Raw genomic sequence first — 5,763 nt, 5'->3', positions numbered from 1 at the left:
AAACGCATATGACATTTGGATCAAATGAGGCTGCCATGTCAATATGTGTATTGCATATGATAATGTTTCTGGTATGCATGTGCCATGCTCTGGGACTCTGATATAAATAACTGAAATGCAAGTTTCTAAAAAGGCTTCTACGAGAGCAATGAATTTAAGTATGTGACACAAGACCTATATTCTGTTCAACTAACATTGCATCATAAAAAAAAGATTACCAAGAAACGGATACCCAGAAAGACAGGATGAATTTCCTAAGCCCACAGAGGGTTCTTGGCAATTAGGACGAGAAAGCAGAACCTCTGAGTCTCAGGCCAACACGTTTCTTATTACACTTCAAGATTATGAATGAGTAAATTTAGCAATTTTGTGAACGAATTAAGTCCTGCTGGCCTCCCTTCAGCATAGTGCTATGTGATGAGGAGGAAGGACTCAAGCCAAGAGCAAGGAGAAGAAACCAGGAGGTGATAGGCTCAGGAGATGGGAAAAGATCTTTAGTTCAAAAGAAGATCTGAGGGGAATAATTTGCCTTTCCACTGTATTTTTAGTCCTCAGTTCATTTTTGTCTCACTGACAAGGATCTTTACATTATTTTCTCCTGAAAATAATTCTTTTGTGTCTCTCCTACCAGATCCTGAAGAACATTATATTTGATGTTACACTGGTGGTATCAGGGGTCCTCAACCCTTAGGCCACGGACAGGACAGGTCTGTGGCCCGTTAGGAACGGGGCTGCACAGCAGGAGGTAAGCTGGGAGCCTGAGAGTGAGCAAAGCTTCATTTGTATTTGCAGCCACTCCCTACCACTAATATCACCACCTCAGCTCCACCTCAGATCATCAGGCATTAGATTCTCACAGGAGCACAGCTCCCTGGTGCCAAAAACATTGGGGACCACTGGATTTTGATACATATCGATTATATTCAAGGACAGCCAGCCAGAAATGTGTCTGGTGTGTCAATCTATAAGAAATGGTAACATGTCCCTGGACATGTAATAAGATGAAGATAATTATATTTCCATCCTGCACCAGTAAAGTTCAGTCAGGAAGCAAGACCACTATGAGTATGGGATAGATTATTTATTATGGAGTTAGACTCTCCACCATTTTGCAGTGAGCTTAGGAAGAAAAGATCCAAGAAGTACCAGAGAAAAGTCCTAACCAGCCCCAACGCAGGTGGACACGTCGGAGCTTGTTGAGCTCTCAGCTGCAGAAGAGCCCAAAGGAAGCTGGTATCTGGAAGGCTGTGGGCTCTTTGTGGTTTCTACCTCTGTGAGCTCACAGCAGAGTATCTCATGGTGGGACTGGCATCACTGCTGGTCAGTAAGTGGAAGAAGAGCTAGGCTTGGAGTAGGGGAAGTGGAAACAGAGTGAGACTCACTGACCCCTCTGTGGCTGTCCCTACAAACTCTGTAACTGCCTCAGACCTTCAAAATAAAATGACTGCTGATTTGTTTCTGCCTTTCAGATACCACACAATTTTTTCTTGTGGCAACCATATCTCTGAACCATATGGGATATTCCCGTATCTGGGTATCTGGAAAGTGTAGTTTTAATTTAGTTAAGGTGACATTGTACAAAGCCACTACAGCTCCTCTCTGGGACAAAAACTGTGTGGCTGGAAGCAGTAGTTTGATAAGCTGCTTGGGCAAAGTGTAAGACACCCAAGGCTCCAGCTCCGGGTACAATCTGAGATTGCTATGCTGCTTTCCGAAGACGTGGGGCTGCATGGGGGGCTATCGCTTTGTATGTGGAATATGCTAGTCTGGAGCCAGACCTGACTCACTGAGGAAATGGAGGTGAGGCAGCAAGCCGCCCCCTGCAGAACTTCTTCGCTGCGTTAAAAAAAAAAAAAAAAATTAACTTAAGCCATTGCTAGCAAAGAAGGAGGAGGAGGGGGAGGAAAAAGAGAGGAAGAAGAGGAAGAAGACCAGTCTTAGGGCGTGGAGCCTAAACTACCAGCAACATAGCTAAGTCAAAATGACAACATGTCCAGGACTTTTGCAAGCGGTTTTTATGTATCAAGTAGCTAGGGGAAAGACATAGCCATTTTGATAGGATTTACATTAGCCATAAACAAAGGGGATGGGAAGAGCTAAAGCGGGACTAGTTCTGGGGTAGGGAAAACCGAGTCTGCAGCAGTCTGTAAAGCTCATGTGTCAATGAGAAGCGGAGGCTCCTGGGGTTGGACATCGCCCGGTTGTTCTCTCTTGGATAATCCCAGACATAGCCACCTGGAAAGTAATCCTAAATTCCAGCAGATACAGGGGAATGTGAACAGCCTTTTGTCAGAGCTGGTCCACAGATACGAACAGGCTAACCGTTCTGTCTCTTTCACTCTCCAGCCACTGCAACTGTAATTAAGAATAACAAAGAATTTTTTTCTTGTCAGCTGCCTTTGCCTAGAGCCTCCAGAAAGGAGTACAGCTCTGCTGACACCTTGATTTTTAGCCGAGTACTACGGTCTGAATGTTTGTGTCCCCACCAAATTCATATGTTAAAATCCTAAGCCCCAGTGTAATAGCATTAGTAGGTGGGGCCTTTGGGAGATGATTAGGTCATGCAGTGGAGCCTTCATAATGGAATTAGTGCTCTTGTAAAGAGACCTTACAGAGCTTTCCAGCCCCTTCCACCACATGATGTAGAGGAGAAGTCTACAACCCGGAAGAGGGCCCTCACCCTACCATGTTGGCAGTCTGATCCCAGACTTCCAGCCTCCAGACTGTGACAAATAAATTTCTGTTGTTTATAAGCTACCTAGTCTGTGGTTTTTATTATAGCAGCCTGAAAGGCCTAAGAAACCACCTTACCCGGCAGCTTGCTGTGACTCACTAATGTGAGGGGACAAAAGGCCAGCTCTCTTGTCTCAAGGGAGGACATGCTCTGCAGTGTAGTTCATACTCCCGAGCTCCCCTGGGCCAGGCTGCACCAGCTAGAGCCACATCATCGCTTAGTTCCTTTACTTGCTCTCTTCTGCTTTCCTCTCTCCCTTTTTCCTGAGAACAAGCATATCCTCAGTAAGTTGTAGGCACCCAAACTCCTGTCTAAGGCTCTTCTTCTAAGGAATCCCAATCCACGACCCTTCTCTATTGTGTCCTCCTCTCCAACCACATTGCCCTTGACAAGAAAAAAATTCTGAACTATCCCAAATTAAATTACAGTAGGCCAGAGAATGGGAGGAAGAGAGCCAAAACCAACAAAAGACTACTCACATTCCTGAATGTATGTTAAAGTTTTGACCCAACTTCCAGGCAGCTCTCTAAAAAAAAAATAGCCAGCCACCAGACCCCATCACATCCTGCTTGTGCACGAACTCTCTGCAATGTTGCCCATGACCAATCCGGTTAGGAAATAGTTCTTCCTTAGGGACCATGCACCCATCCTAGAATTGCCTCCACTTCACATTTTCCCACCCCTCCTTATCTATAGCCAGTGTAAATTTTAGAACAAATTACATTTTTCTTCCCCAAATCTATTGTATAAAAGAGCCCCTGTTAGCTTCAGGATGTCAGACATGTGTGTCTTCTCCATGTAGCCCTGTTGCTGGTGGTTTACACAAAGGGTACCCAACCCCCAGGCCGCGGACCAGTACTGGTCCTGTTAGGAACTGGGCCACACAGCAGGAGGTGAGCAGAGGGTAAGCAAGCAAAGCTTCATCTCTATTTGCAGCCACTCCCTGGGGCTAGCATCACCACCTCAGCTCCACCTCGGATCATCAGGCATTAGATTCTCACAGGAGCACTGCTCCCTGGTGCCAGAAAGGTTGGGGACCGTTGGTTCAGACTGTATGTTCCAGGACCTGGTCCTTTTACTGGCTCAATAAACATTTTTTCAGCAAATTTTCAGCTTCAGGGATTATTGTTTAACAGCCTCTTGCAGTTCCTGAAACCTTAGGCTCGAGCCAGCCTTAGGCCCATTGTACTTACCCCTCCTTCTGCGTGGAACACGTTTCCCCCAGATAGCCGAGTGCCTGACTCCTTCAGCAATTTCAGGTCTTTGCTCAAATGCCACTTTTTCACTGAAGTCTTTTCTTACCTTAGCTTATTAAAAATTACAAACCTACCCAGCACTCCCTTTTTCCCTTTCTTGTTTTAGCTCCATTTAATATAATAATATCATGCACTTTCAATGGTTTTAAGTGTGCCAGGCACTGTTTTCGAAGTCTTTAACACTCATGAAATGTAATCCTCATGACAAACTTACAAAAGTTTTATTAACCCCATTTTACTGATGAGGAAAGTGAGGCACAGAAAGGTTAAGAACGTTCCCAAAGGTCATATAACTTCTAAGTGACGTAAACTTGACCCCAGTCTATTTGACTCCAGACACTGCACCACTACAGTGCATTGTCATACTGATTTATTTATTTATATCATTTACTTATTTCTTTTGATTATTGTGTGTCTCCTCCCACTAAAATACACGTTTTTCGAAGATTTTTGTCTGTTCAGTTCTTTGCTATATCCCCTAGTACCTAGAGAAGTCCAGGTACCATATGAGAACCTCAAATATTTATTAAATTACATAGCTTCTGTGACTCCTTTCTGGATTTAAGGGGAAAAGAAATAGTAATAAGGGTAGACTGGTTATCTAAATTTCAGCCAACATCCACAGTCATGTCACAAAGACCTCTTCCTTCTCATCTTGATTCGTGTAAGAAGTTAGATGCAATATATTTAAGGTACATGGTAGTTGTTTAAATATATTGCTCCCATTTTAGAACCATGAGTGCCATGCAGTTATGTAATTTTGGCTAAGATACTATCTCTGGCATTCTGAATGCCAGAATTTGCAATGATCCTATCAGGCCTTACCAGAGATGATTGAAGCTGTACATCTGAAGGTACACCAGCTCCCAAGAGGACTCCAGAAAGAAGTGCTGGCTACTCTATCCAGAGTCTCCTAAACTCACCAGTTAAATAAGTCATTGCATGTCCCCAACAAAAGAGTGATGCCTGGAGTGTTACATGATGGATATCCTTTCAAATGAAACATTAAGAGTGGGAAATAACATTATACTTGCAACAGTATTGCCCCATGGGCAATTGGACTACTCTTGAAGAAACTTCAATTACATTTTTGTTTTATGAATTTGCTGTTACAGAACATGTAATAGCCCCTTACCACTACCCTTTTGCCTCTTAATTATCATAGCTCAAACTAGGTTTAAATCATAGACTTTTGCAGCTAAAAGTGAAACTTCAAAGATAATCTGGTCTGCTGTGCTCCTTTTTACAGATCTGAGGCCCGAAGGGGTCACCCAGAGCCAGAACTGGAACCCTTATTCTATTTCCTCTTTGTCCAAAGACTTTATCTCTCCAATGACCTATTTTTCAGTCTGTCATTAAATCATCCCTAGTGTCACGAAGGAGAAGAAAGAAACCCTCCACCAATAACAAGAAACAAAACCATATGTATTTATTTCACAGCCAAGATTACAAGGTGGAGGTAAGAAGATGAGGTGTTCCAGGGGAAGACAACAATCATTTGTCTAAAAATGATGTAAAATAAGGGCCTCATCCACTCTCATTGTCCTTTTCATGATGCGATAACTCACAGTGAAATTTCCCATCTATCTAAGTCCAGGGTGCTGTAGTTAACTAAGTCTCTCATTTAGGGAGACTTAGCTTTTTACTACCATAAAATGAAAGAGAACTGGATAGATTTTTTTAATATAAATGTACACTGCAGTATCCTAATGATGTCTGTTTTAAATTATTTATGCAGAGCTCAAACCGCTTGGGCATTGTTAAAAATAAATC

Source organism: Pteropus alecto, unplaced genomic scaffold (genome assembly GCF_000325575.1).
Source record: "Pteropus alecto unplaced genomic scaffold, ASM32557v1 scaffold57, whole genome shotgun sequence".
Taxonomy (NCBI): domain Eukaryota; kingdom Metazoa; phylum Chordata; class Mammalia; order Chiroptera; family Pteropodidae; genus Pteropus; species Pteropus alecto.
The sequence above is the reverse complement of the archived record's forward strand: the minus strand, read 5'-3'. Positions refer to the sequence as shown.